Consider the following 14,193-nt stretch of genomic DNA (forward strand, 5'->3'; position numbering starts at 1 on the left):
CGAAAAATTTCTTTATTGTGATTATACTGGATAAAAATAAAACAATTTGTACATCACTGCGTCGCCCGAGTTCACATGCTGTTCAGGTCACGCAAATTAGTTGTCGCTTGCTACCAAACTCCCATCCATACTTGATTTTTGGGGAGGAACCGGGTTCATACCCGAGTTTTCCTAAGTATCTTCAAGTTATTCCTGAGCTGGATCGATATCGTCGTTACGTGAGTATCTAACGTAGTAAACGCTAATCAAGGAATCTGAAAATTCTGAAGTTATCGTCTTCATTCATCGATTCGGTGTAGTTGATGTACAACACGGAAATGTTTGTACGCCACGTACATTATTTATTTCTCACTGAGACACACAGCAAGAGACGTTGCCATGCTAATAGATCGCTGAGATTGCTGGCAGTCTTCTCTCACTTCTCAATCACTTTCGTAGCTATATGGAACACTATATATAAGTGGTGTCTGTTCTTTCGGGCAAGTCCGGAATCGTCGAGATACCTACTGTAATGAGGATAATGAGCAAGGGGCACTACATCAGTAGTGCGTGGATAATTAGACAATTTGGGTCTGACGGGAGGCGTGCTAGGGTAGTCCGTGCAGGCGTAATGACTGCCATCAATGTATGGTTCAGAGGGCAACGCATCTGCGTAGAAAGTAGGACACCAGAGTTCCAATACCAGGGTCGCCCAAATTTTCAACTTTTCCCACTGATTTAATCAGTATCCGTTCGCACCCAATGTCTGTAATTTCTGAGTTACTAATATATGGAAACGTACTCGCACTCTGGGTTACTCGATGCAACGAAGTTTATCCGGTTGTTATCACAGAGTGTAACAAATTGGTTCAAATGGCTCTGAGCACTAAGGGACTTAACTTCTAAGGTCATCAGTCCCCTAGAATTTAGAACTACTTAAACCTAACTAACCGAAGGACATCACACACATCTATGCCCGAGGCAGGATTCGAACCTGCGACCGTAGCGGTCGCGCGGTTCCAGACTGAAGCGCCTAGAACCGCTCGGCCACACCGGCCGACCGCCACCATTAAAGACTACCTCAAAAGCGATGTTATTGTGGGCACAAGTTGCCATCAAATACATTCACTTGCAAAACTAGATTGCTGTTTGTAAAACGAAGTTTATTCAAAGGTTTCGTAATAGTTATCAAACAGATTACGAGGGTGCTCTACTCTAATGCATGTATCCAGCCAGCAGTCTCTGGTAATAGCAAATACGAAGGATACTTTGCTCTAAAAATGAGAAGAGATTGTCGGATATATAAAATCTCCAAAACGTGTGAAAAAAGGTATTTTTGGTCACTTTGGAGCAGGATGTATCAAGCCCAGTGGTTCATGTTTTGTGCGACTGAATAGTTGTCAATAAAAGGGTTCCACGTTGTAAATATAATTCAAAAAGCATGAAATATCATTTATTTAATGAAATTCTGTTCAGTGGTAAAAGTCACTTACATAATGTAAAAACTGTGCTCCACTTTCAGTGTTATTAAATAAAAGGAGTTAACAAATCACTTAAATCTAGTTCACAGGTAATATCACAGTAAGTATGCAAAATAATTTTATGACTGAATCGATCTTACTCATCATAAATAAGATTTTCAGGAACGTCAAAAAGAAAAATTTCGTTCATTAGAACAGCATATCCAGGAATTGTAATAAGCAAACGAACAAAGCGTGCAAACTCTGCAATTAGTCATCTTGTCCATTGACATTTTTTAAGAACTCTACATCTTCCCTCAAGTTCTGTTCCTGCCCATTTTGTTTCTTCAAAAGTTATGAAACCACGTCTCAATCGCTTATCAGTCCCTCCCACCTTCAAAATCATTTTTGTAAAGTTTTCCAGTTTTAGGGAAGACCGTGGGATGTCAAGAGTTTTATTCCAATGATTTAAAAACTTTTGCAGGATCATTGTAGAGTCTACTTCTGAGCGATGCCACCAGGTGGCTGAAAACTTGAAAATACTATTTTATGAAAAATTCTTGAAGCTTTTTAAATTCGATATATTCTTACTACCTTGATCGAGACGTTTTGGAATTTTGTGCTAAAACAACAGTTTAGGTTCGTAAAAAAAATCAAGACCGCAATAGCGTTATCACTTTTAAGCCAAGTTTCCTAAATTTAAATGCACGAAAAATATTTAAAACATCAGTAACTGCTTCTGTGTGTTCTGAAACTCGTCAGGCTTTACCCAGACCGACGTACATATGATTGGCAGGTTTTTTTCTGTTCTTGAGAGTTTTGATGTGTAAATTGGACATCGATGATGACTGCAGAGATCATAACATCCCTCTAACAAAATATTTCCCATTAATTTATACATTGGGTTTTCAAGAGGCATGAGGCTGGTGTATATGCAGTTTCGGTGAAGCATTTGCTGTTATCCTGAGGGGCAAACATTCCCAGGAGTGCGGTTACCAGGACTTCTGAGAGTTGAACCACAAGCTTCAGGGTTGTGCACCTAATCCCCGTAGTCCATTCTCGCTGACCTCTCAGACCGCTTTTGTGGGCCCGGCGCTGCTCTAGCGAGCGAGATGCCATTTTCGTAGAGTCGAGACAGGCGTCTGGAGGACATGGCGCATCCTTATGACTAGCTTTTGTGTAGCATAAAAGAACTGCAGGGAGCCTTTGCATCTCGAAAGCCGAATTCCTGTCATTCCAAGCTGCATCCGCTGAGTTCGCTAGCCAGAAACCGGTTGCTGGCCATACAAGACCCGTGTTCAAGTGGGGTAGTTTACAGGTAGGCTTAAAGTCCTCCGATGTCCATGCGAGCGTAAACATGCGAATTGCAATCTGAAGTACACTTGTACTCGCCGTAAAGATGGCGCATTGTTTTGGACTCTTGTGGAATAAATGGTTCAAATAGTTCTAAGCACTATGCTGCTTAACATCTGCAGTCATCAGTCCCCTAGACTTAGAACGACTTAAACCTTACTAACCTAAGGACATCACATACATCCATGCCCGAGGCAGGATTCGAACCTGCGACCGTAGCAGTCGCGCGGTTCCGTACTGAAGCACCTAGAACCGCTCAGCCACTGCCATGTGGAATAAGAGGAGTAAAAGCTCACAATTGGCTTTTTTCATACTTCAAAAACAGACAGTAAAGGACCAGTCTCCACAATAATGAGAATGGCCATGAGGTGCATCTGACTGGGGGACAGTGAAGTGGGGGCGACTTAGGAGTCAATGCTGGGATCACTACTTTTTCATATACACTGACGGAAAAAAAATTGCAGCTCCAAGAAGGAGTCGAGAGACATAAGAGCAAGTTGGTAGGCGTGTTTCTAAATCTGAAAAAAATAGGTCTGTTCATATTTCGTGCCAGTCACATAAGAATAACGGGCAAAGACGTTATTATGAATACCTGAGTTTGAACAAGGTCGTGTAATACGACTACGAGAATCTGGATGTTACATCTGCGATGTTGCAAGAAGATTTTGCACGAATGTAGCCATTATACATGATTGCTGGCGGCGGTGGTCAAGGTAGTGTACGGTCACAAGAAGACCGGGGTCAGGACAACCACGTGGCACCATCGAGAGGGAAGACCAGCGTGTTCAGCGTGGCTGTGGTGCATTTTACTGCATCTGCAGCAGCTATTTGAGCAGCAGTTGACACCACAGTGACACAACGAACTGTCACAAATCAGCCGGACGACCTGTAGCGTGCATTCCACTGACACCAAACCACCGCTATTTGAGACTTCAGTGGTGTCAAGAGAGGGCTCATCGGAGGGCAGGGTACAGGCATGTTATGTTTTCTGGTGAACAGCATTCATGAACAGCATTCCAGGAGGTGTTTCCCAACAGGATTACGTTTGCACACATACCGCTGTTGCAACCCAACATGCTCCCCAGCACAAAATGACATCAGGAAGCTGTACAATACAACGCATGAACATTTGCATACCAGCATTTCATACTCTGGCGGCTACACCAGTTATTAATGTATCAGCGTTTCACATTTTCAATCGCTTACATCGCGTTTACAATCACCTGTGATCTTGCAATGTTCATCACTTAAATATATCACCTAGACGAATGTATTCCCGATTTTTCATTACTCTACATTAATTATTTTCTGGTGCTGAAATTTTTTCCGTCTGTGTATTTTCCCACGCCTCCACAAGAACGACGCAGTCAACAAGTACCATTCTGAAACCGTGACAGATTCTTTTAGTAGCATGAGAGTCAGTTATCATGTCAGGCTGAAACACTCAAACATTATTCCACGATATTCGAAAGTATCCAGATATTTGCCAAGTACTACGTTACGTGATGACTGAGAATCAGGGAGTTTGAGTACTGGAATCTTGTATAGATTTCGTTGAAGTAACAAACAAAACAGCCTAAGGTATTAGTGAGATTATAGTAATATAGCTCGACACTGATTGATTTGACATTATGAATGGTAGAGAGCAAGTTTACGATAATGCTGCTACGATGGCCGGAAGACAGAAAGGTGTGCAACAACGAATGAAATATATCGAGCCTAATGCCGAATTTGCTCCCTGCTCAAACCAATTGCTGCTACAGCCAAAAGTTTGAAGGGGATTCAGTACACATGCTGGAGCGCAAGAGGCGATGCAGTAAATGAGCACGAAGTCATTACAAAGAAATTTTGACAACGCTAGTGGAGCTAACAAAAATAAACGAAAGCTTGAACATATGAACGGGCACAGGAACCTTGCTAGTGGCGATGCAATCATTCACATTTCTATGTTTTCGAGACGATATGGGAGGATAAGGAACGGGATTCGTAGACGAGGTTTAAGTTACACTAAAAACTTGTGAGAAGAATTTGGCATTTACATTGACCCTCCAAGACGAATTACGTGGAGTCACATTTCGCTTGATGGAACTAGAGGTGGCGGCTTGTCGCACGAAGATGGTTTTAAACGAAAAATGTTTTCTTCATTACACAGAGTCACTGCTGAAATTCGAGAAAGGTTCCAGCAGCTCCAGAACTTGGTCGAAAAATATGCCTTCCTAACGCCTGCAAAAATATTGGGCGCTGATGATAAGGAAGGTAGCCTTCACCAAGCTCCTCAAGATATTGACGGAGAAGAGTTTAAGCTTGAGTGTTTCTACTTGTTTTCATAGCTACAGCGTAGCTATAGCATACTGTAACAAAGAATCTATTGATTCCGGCCCAGTGGGCTCATTTAAATTTGTTTTTGAGTCCAAACTCGAAGAAGGGTTACCTTACATAGCCTACAAGTTGAGTCGAAAAGGACTTTTCAACTTTGGAGTGATACAGAAATTTATTGAGCTAACGTACACAATCGGTAGTAGTATCGTTTTGTAGCAAACATCCACAAGTTTGATTCATGTAGTGCATCAGTACCCCATTCCACTACCAGGAGCGTAGCGCACAGTTGAAATGGCTACTTTCTCTGATGCGGAGAGTGCTCACTGTGTGTTTACGTTTCATAAAACGAACTCTGTAACAACTGTTCGGCGTAAATTTCGCACTTAATACGTTAAAGAAGCTCCAAGCAGGCCTACAATTTACTCTTGGCACAAAAACTTTGTTGAGACGGTTGTTAACGGCGACATGATAAATCACCAGATCGCCCGCGTGTTGATGATTATGTCGAAGATGTTAGGGAGAGCTTTGCATGCAGTCCTCAAAAATCAATGCGATGTGCGTCTCGCGAGACTAGCATTACACGAAAGACTGGCGAGTAGTGCGAAGACGTTTACACTTGTATTTGTTATGAGGTTTAAGTTACTCTAAAAGCTAGTGAGTCTTGAAACCACACAGATTCACAATTTAAAGCATATTAGATAAGATTGCTCCAGGGGAATTCTATGCGGAAATGTTGCGGCGAATAGAGGACGACGGGACATCCCTGAATACAATAATCTTCAGCGATAAGTCAACATGTCATGTCAGTGGCATGGTAAACACCTACAACTGCAGAATATGAGGCAGCGAATATCGCAATCCTGGAACACGTTCGTGACAGTCACAAAGTTATGAAGACAGTAACTGTTCTCGGAAGAACAGATATTGTAGATGACCGTGCAGCTTTTCCTTGGAATAGATGATGACTAACTGAAACCCTCAGCTGCCGACAGGTGTTGTTGTTATACCTCAATGTGGACAACTGAAAATGTGTGCCCCGACCGGGACTCGAACCCGGGATCTCCTGCTTGCATGGCAGATGCTCTATCCATCTGAGCCACCGAGGACACAGATGAATAGCGCGACTGCAGGGACTTATCCCTCGCACGCTTCCCGTGAGACTCACATTCCCAACTGTCCACAATTCTACATACGTAATGTAAGTAGGAGATCCCGGGTTCGAGTCCCGGTCGGGGCACACATTTTCAGCTGTCCACATCGAGGTATAACAACAACACCTGTCGGCAGCTGAGGGTTTCAGTTAGTCATCATTTAATCACAAAGTTATTTTATGCCCTTATCAAATTGAATGTGTACGTTCCTTTCTTCTTCATGGAGAAAACTGTCACTGGTGCTGTGTATTTGGATATGCTTGAAAACTTTTTAATTCCACAGATCGATGAAGACGACCGAGATGGGATGATTTATTACCAGCAAGACTGTGCACCACACCATTGCCTCAAGAAAGTTCGAGGTCTCCGCCAGAATAGCTTCCCAGGTCGGTGGACTGCCCAAGAAAGACCAGTCACATGATTATGTATGGCAACGAGTGTGGGAAGAAGCTGATTGCCAGTGAGATGTTTGTTGCTTCAAAAATGGTAGTCACATTGAACCAAAATGGCACTGGATGCTTTTATGCGAAACTTGAGATTGTTTGCTACAAAATGACACATTTACGGATTCTGTAAGTTATCTCAATAAATTTCTATATCATTCCAAAGTTCTAAAGCCGTTTTTTACTCACACTGTAATTACAATGCTGAGAATATCCCTCACAGTTGGCATACGTAATGCCAGTTGTGAGAGAAGCTTCTCTAAATTGAAACAGATTAAAAGCTGTTTAAGATCTACAGCGTCCTGCTTGACATTAACAAATCTGGCTCTATTAGCAATCGAAAACGAGGTTCAAATTGACACTGACAGAGGTATTAAAGAGTCTGTGAAGCAGAAAACACACAGAACAAAATTTTAATTTATTAAAGACGTTTGCTTTGGGATCCATTTGAAACAATGATAGAGTGTCGCAGATTCTTTTTTATTTCCAACTCCTCACATGCACGTTGTAGTCAGTACAGGGTATGTTAGTGCTTCCATTAACTTCAAGACTTCATCTTCAAGTGATTACTGTATTTCGGGTTCATTTGTGAATACATTATAGGCTTCCAGAGTGAGCTCTTACATCCTCATATTCTCTCTTGGCATTTGCATTGATCCAACCTCTTCAGGTTTACACTTGAAATCACACAGATTCACAATTTAAAGCATATTAGATAGGATTGCTCTAGGGGAATTCTACGCGGAAATGTTGCGCCGAATAGAGGACGACGTATGTCCTTTCTATAACGGAGAACACAAAGACGCTTATATATTTGGCAGGAAATTAAAAAGTGTGATTATAGTATTTTTCGATGCACTGTGAAAACACTTCCTACTTCTGAATACATCAAACAAATCGAAGTCAAATCATATAATACTCATCCTTTGGTCAAAATTTTGTGTAAAAATGGAAATACTTTCATGGCATTTTCACTGAGGTCATATCAATTACGAAGTCAGTTTAGTTCAAAACGGAGTAGGTGGCTTTCAGACTTCAAAATGTATCTAGTATGTGGTGTCACCGCCAGACACTACACTTGCTAGGTGGTAGCTTAAATCGGCCGCGGTCCATTATTACATGTCGGACCCGCGTGTCGCCACTGTCTGTGATCGCAGACCGAGCGCCACCACACGGCAGGTCTCGCGAGACGTACTAGCACTCCCCCCAGTTGTACGACGACTTTGCTAGCGACTACACTGACGAAGCCTTTCTCTCATTTGCCGAGAGACAGTTAGAATAGCCTTCAGCTAAGTCCATGGCTACGACCTAGCAAGGCGCCATTAGCCTTACATAGCTTGTATCTAAAGAGTCTCACTTGTATAGTCAAGAGCGATGTACCACAAGGATGGATTAAAGTTAAGTATTCAAGGAGCTACGTACTTTTCTTTATAGCATTCATTACGTATCCTGTTTCAGACCTATCTCTAGCCTGCGTCAGTAACGCGTGCCTTTCGGCTACTTCAGTGTGGCGTAGCTGTCTTGTTACGCCACAACATAGTAAATACATTTTAAAGTCTGGTGTCAATGAAACATGTAATATATTATATAAGATAGATTACATTTCCCTATAAAAGCGGCCGGCCGCGGTGGTCTCGCGGTTCTAGGCGCGCAGTCCGGAACCGTGCGACTGCTACGGTCGCAGGTTCGAATCCTGCCTCGGGCATGGATGTGTGTGATGTCCTTAGGTTAGTTAGGTTTAAGTAGTTCTAAGTTCTAGGGGACTGATGACCACAGCAGTTGAGTCCCATTTGAACCATTTGAACCCTATAAAAGCGTTCCAAAACAAGTTTGATAATTTACATTTCGTTTATTATTATTTTATTCCAGTATTCGTCAACATACGGAGATCAATGCTAGCTCTCCTAAACACAGCAGTTCATTTTCCATGGCGGTAAATAAACATACAGCGACATTGAAATAATGGTTGAAACTGCTTGTTAAATATCTCGTGCGTAGAGTTGTAAAACGACTGTATGTTACGGTAGACTCTCATAACTAAGGGTAGACTACGGTAGTTTTCGTTGTAGTTTTGGAGTTCGCAGCTCCTTGTCTAGTGACTAGCGATGCTGTCTCTGAATCACGGGGTCCCAGGTTCGATTCCCGGCTGGATTGGGGATTTTCTTTGCCTGGAGACTAGGTGTTGGTGTTGTCCTCCTCCTCATCATCGTCATCATCATCATCATTCGTGACAGTGGCTATATCGGGTTGTATAAAAATTGGGATGAGAAAAAATTGGGACCTTGTACGGACGCTGATGACCACGCAGTTGAGCGCCCTACAAACCAAACATCGTTATCATCGTTGTAGTTTTGGTCACTTAAGATGGTAGCCACGTTACCTGTACGTTATATGTGTTGCATATCTGTCGGACACAACCCCATTTCGATAGTTTTGTTTTTGTTTGTGATCAGTGCCTCACTAGATTCCCCTAGAAACCGACAGCGATGAACCGTCTTGGAACTGAGTCAGGATGTATAAAGGGCCGCGTAACCTATGAAACACTTTTGCACTACATACTTATCCTCTTGTCTATTAAAAAAACAGTATTTACACCAAAACTGACACTGTAAGCGTTCAATTCACACTGTTTTCGAAAATTGTTGATTCGTAACGTGAAACAGAGGAATAATGTAGCAAAAATATAAAAAAAAACTACAATACAGATTTGTCATATATTCGTAGTATAAGAAAACGCAGTTTCCTCAGGAAAAGGGTAAAATTTTAAAAAAACGCAAAACAAAAACATACCAAACATCGCTTCAATACTTCGTCGAACTTATATAAAATATGTTTCTGTCATTCACTTTCGCACTTATCAATAATAACAGGAATCTCTTGCCTATGATCATGATGAAGAACGTTTTATTGAGTACAAAATAACAATAATTATATAGATTTTTTTTGTCTGTGCATGTGAACTGCACTTGCATCAAAAATAATTGCTTTTGTTACATAACAGAGCAGAAGTTACGCTATCAACTTATTGCTTATAAAATGCAATCTATATTTTGTAAGGATATAAAATACGCAAAGGACTAATACTGAACAAGGTGTGATTCTAATTATGTGCAAAACAAGCAAACAATGGGCTTTCATTTTGTTTCTTTCCCTGCCAGTGCTACCAATACTACCGGCAACCTTACCATTTATTACGGTATTTACAGGGTGTTTCAAAAATGACCGGTATATTTGAAACGGCAATAAAAACTAAACGAGCAGCGATAGAAATACACCGTTTGTTGCAATATGCTTGGGACAACAGTACATTTTCAGGCGGACAAACTTTCGAAATTACAGTAGTTACAATGTTCAACAACAGATGGCGCTGCAAGTGATGTGAAAGATATAGACGACAACGCAGTCTGTGGGTGCGCCATTCTGTACGTCGTCTTTCTGCTGTAAGCGTGTGCTGTTCACAACGTGCAATTGTGCTGTGGACAACATGGTTTATTCCTTAGAACAGAGGATTTTTCTGGTGTTGGAATTCCACCGCCTAGAACACAGTGTTGTTGCAACAAGACGAAGTTTTCAACGGAGGTTTAATGTAACCAAAGGACCGAAAAGCGATACAATAAAGGATCTGTTTGCAAAATTTCAACGGACTGGGAACGTGACGGATGAACGTGCTGGAAAGGTAGGGCGACCGCGTACGGCAACCACAGAGGGCAACGCGCAGCTAGTGCAGCAGGTGATCCAACAGCGGCCTCGGGTTTCCGTTTGCCGTGTTGCAGCTGCGGTCCAAATGACGCCAACGTCCACGTATCGTCTCATGCGCCAGAGTTTACACCTCTATCCATACAAAATTCAAACGCGGCAACCCCTCAGCGCCGCTACCATTGCTGCACGAGAGACATTCGCTAACGATATAGTGCATAGGATTGATGACGGCGATATGCATGTGGGCAGCATTTGGTTTACTGACGAAGCGTATTTTTACCTGGACGGCTTCGTCAATAAACAGAACTGGCGCATATGGGGAACCGAAAAGCCCCATGTTGCAGTCCCATCGTCCCTGCATCCTCAAAAAGTACTGGTCTGGGCCGCCATTTCTTCCAAAGGAATCATTGGCCCATTTTTCAGATCCGAAACGATTACTGCATCACGCTATCTGGACATTCTTCGTGAATTTGTGGCGGTACAAACTGCCTTAGACGACACTGCGAACACCTCGTGGTTTATGCAAGATGGTGCCCGGCCACATCGCACGGCCGACGTCTTTAATTTCCTGAATGAATATTTCGATGATCGTGTGATTGCTTTGGGCTATCCGAAACATACAGGAGGCGGCGTGGATTGGCCTCCCTATTCGCCAGACATGAACCCTATAACGATATGTTTACGTAATGTGTATACATAAACATACAGTTATAAATGTCCCCGTTCGTAGTCGCTAATTATAACAATATGTTACTTTTGTGCTGTAACATATAGCTATAATCAGCGGTGGAAACATATTTGCGAATGCCGACCGTGTGCGGCTGTTTCTTGTTCGATCGTCTGATCAGTCGGAAGTTGCATTGCAGAGGAGAGTAAATGCCTATTCAAAATATAATTATTTTTGGATAGCTCAACATAAATTTCCTAAGGGACCGTAGTTTATCATGCATTTACCAGTAGAATATGGTGCGGAGAAAATATTTCGCCGCATGCAACTTCCGTCCGAACTCGACGAAAGAATTCGTGACTGTGAACTCTCTCTTTGGCAGAAACATATAGAAAATTAAATAATTTCATGAAGAAGTGAGACATAGATTCTATAGTAAATGAATAGTCCATACACCAGTTCCATTTAACTCTGAATTTATGGCAAGTAATAGACAAACTTACACTGCAATGACGGATTTAACATGGATGCCGTTTTGACTGGCACTTCTCTTAATGAAAACAATTCCTTTGACGTTTTCACATACACGTCGCACAATAAATCTACTGCTAGGCACTTTTAGTATTACACATTTACTTTACACTAGAACAATATTAATTTTGACAATAATAATACGGCGGCAAGACATGCGCGTCCGACACAAGTTACAGGAGTCAAGAGAAGAATGAGTAACTGTTCATCGAGAATATCTCGTACATCTAAACAAAATGTGTAAAAATGTTCTTCTTCTGTCCGTTTTTCGCGTCGCGGTTTTCAAAGTCAATAACTCACAGCATCTCTGACGGCGCTTCGACAATAAACAAGTTACATCACAGGTCGTTCACCTTTTACATTTTCGCAACATTATTTGCTAACTGTAGCTGTTGCCGAGCGACTGCTCGATTAATGAATGATTTAAAATGATAAGGCAATCACATAATGTTACAACCCCTGTGACTTCTTTCTGTGGGGACACTTGAAAGACCAGGTGTACCGCCAGAATCCAGAAACAATTGAACAGCTGAAGCAGTACATCTCATCTGCATGTGAAGCCATTCCGCCAGACACGTTGTCAAAGGTTTCGGGTAATTTCATTCAGAGACTACGCCATATTATTGCTACGCATGGTGGATATGTGGAAAATATCGTACTATAGAGTTTCCCACACCGCAGCGCCATCTGTTGTTGACAATTGTAACTACTGTAATTTCGAAAGTTTGTCTGCCTGAAAATGTACTGTTGTCCCAAGCATATTGCAACGAACGGTGTATTTCTATCGCTGCTCGTTTAGTTTGTATTGCCGTTTCAAATATACCGGTTATTTTTGAAACACCCTGTATATACTGTACCAAAACTGCCGAACCGTTGGTAGAGGGTCAAGGAAAGCGACCAGTTGCACACAGTATTGCTAGCGTTTGTTGGGAGGGGGGCGGGGGGGATGCCTAACAGATCGTTTCTGTAAAGCAGAAGGATGTTACAAATAATAAAAAGTCATATGGTACGTATGCATACAACGTTCTTAATTATGATGTCAATAGTACAACTTTATTTGATTTTATTTATTTATTGTTTGACAAATAATTAAAGAAATGAACTAGTCCTAAACACAGTGAAGTTGTGACATTCCTTTTCCTGTTTTCGGTAAGTCCATGAGAATGGCCGCTGCCCTTGTCTCTGTACTCTAGGTGACGTGAGACGCAATCTCTTTCGTTACGCTAACTAATCTTTACTTCATCATGATCGGTAAAGGAAACGTTAAGTACATTTTATCGATGGTTCTAGAAATACTTAAATATTCGCTTTAAATCACTGGACAAGAGTATTTCGTCACAATTAGTATGCCACCGATTTTAGCTGTAACTATGTAGATTTTCTCAATAAAATGCGTTCAACTATTACCTCTAGAGTCTAACAAGATAATGCCATGCTTAAGTTAATACGCAGTCACTCACCCTCGAAAGCTAAAAAAGAAATAAAGTGTACCACCTGTTTCCCACACCCAGCAGGATGTCTCCCTGTGCTCTAGGCTCCCTAAGGGTTTTTTGTTGGGTCCTCTAAATCCCCAGTCAGCAACACATTCAGTTTAGATTAGTCACAAGGTCTCACACTTGTCCCGGGCCCCCAGACGCTTAGAAGGACTTTAAGTGTTACTGTATACAGCGAGTCAACTTTACACCTCTCACAAGGGGAACACCCCGTAGCACCCCATTCAAATTTAGTGGTAAGATGGCACAGTGGATAAAACGTCAAAAACTGAACAAAAATCAAGCACGAAAACAAGAAGAACATATAGTGAAGTGTGGGGCAAAAGGTAGAACGGAAACAGCGCACGGTCCAAGCTCAAGATGTCCAACACCGAGCGAATTAGAAGAACCACGCCGGCCTGATTATGTGGTCAGGGTGTTTGACTTCAACGGGGGAGAACCGTGTTCGAATGTCTCTCGTGCCCATTTTCTTTCCTCACAGAATTATTAGTCGTCCGTCCGGTCAGAATTATTAGCTCTCCGTCCGGTCGTTGGCGTGTCTGTTCGCTGTATTCAAATTTGCGTCTGTGTCGTGATGTAACGTCCGTTTGCAGCAGCGAAGTGTAAGGAAGGGACATCCAGACATACGTACCTGATATTTGTTCTACACGAGTACCACATATTATGACTCTGGCGTTCCGTTTTGGAATTTTTGAATTCCTTTGTTATTGCATAGTTCACACCCGTATATTTCTGTTCTCATTTCTGGCTTTTTGTTATACTCTAGTACTGCTTATTATGACTCTTGCGTTCCGTTTTGGAAGTTTTGAATTCCGTGTTGTGACGTAGTTCACACCCGTTTATTTGTTGGTTTCGTTTCTGTGAGTGGTCTATGCGGCATCTCCCTGCTCTCACTATTCATCACATTTACTTGCGACGGTAACATGTTATTATCACATGACTCATATTCTACGCCCAATGTATGGTATGATAGTTGTTTAACGGCTGTAGAAGAAGAACAGACACGTCAGTGACCAGACGAACGGTTCACAATTTTGTGGGAAAAAAATGGAAGCATGAGGGAGATTTGAACACGGATGTCACCCTTCACGTTCCAGT

The 14,193-nt window shown here is 42.0% G+C and overlaps 1 non-coding gene across 1 annotated transcript; it reads right to left on the reverse strand.

The window, feature by feature from the left end:
• Positions 1-6,143: 6,143 nt before the first annotated feature.
• On the reverse strand, positions 6,144-6,217 carry Trnaa-ugc (transfer RNA alanine (anticodon UGC)). Its single transcript has one exon. It is a non-coding gene; the product is annotated as a tRNA-Ala (tRNA).
• Positions 6,218-14,193: the final 7,976 nt, after the last annotated feature.

Source organism: Schistocerca nitens, chromosome 2 (genome assembly GCF_023898315.1).
Source record: "Schistocerca nitens isolate TAMUIC-IGC-003100 chromosome 2, iqSchNite1.1, whole genome shotgun sequence".
Taxonomy (NCBI): Eukaryota; Metazoa; Arthropoda; class Insecta; order Orthoptera; family Acrididae; genus Schistocerca; species Schistocerca nitens.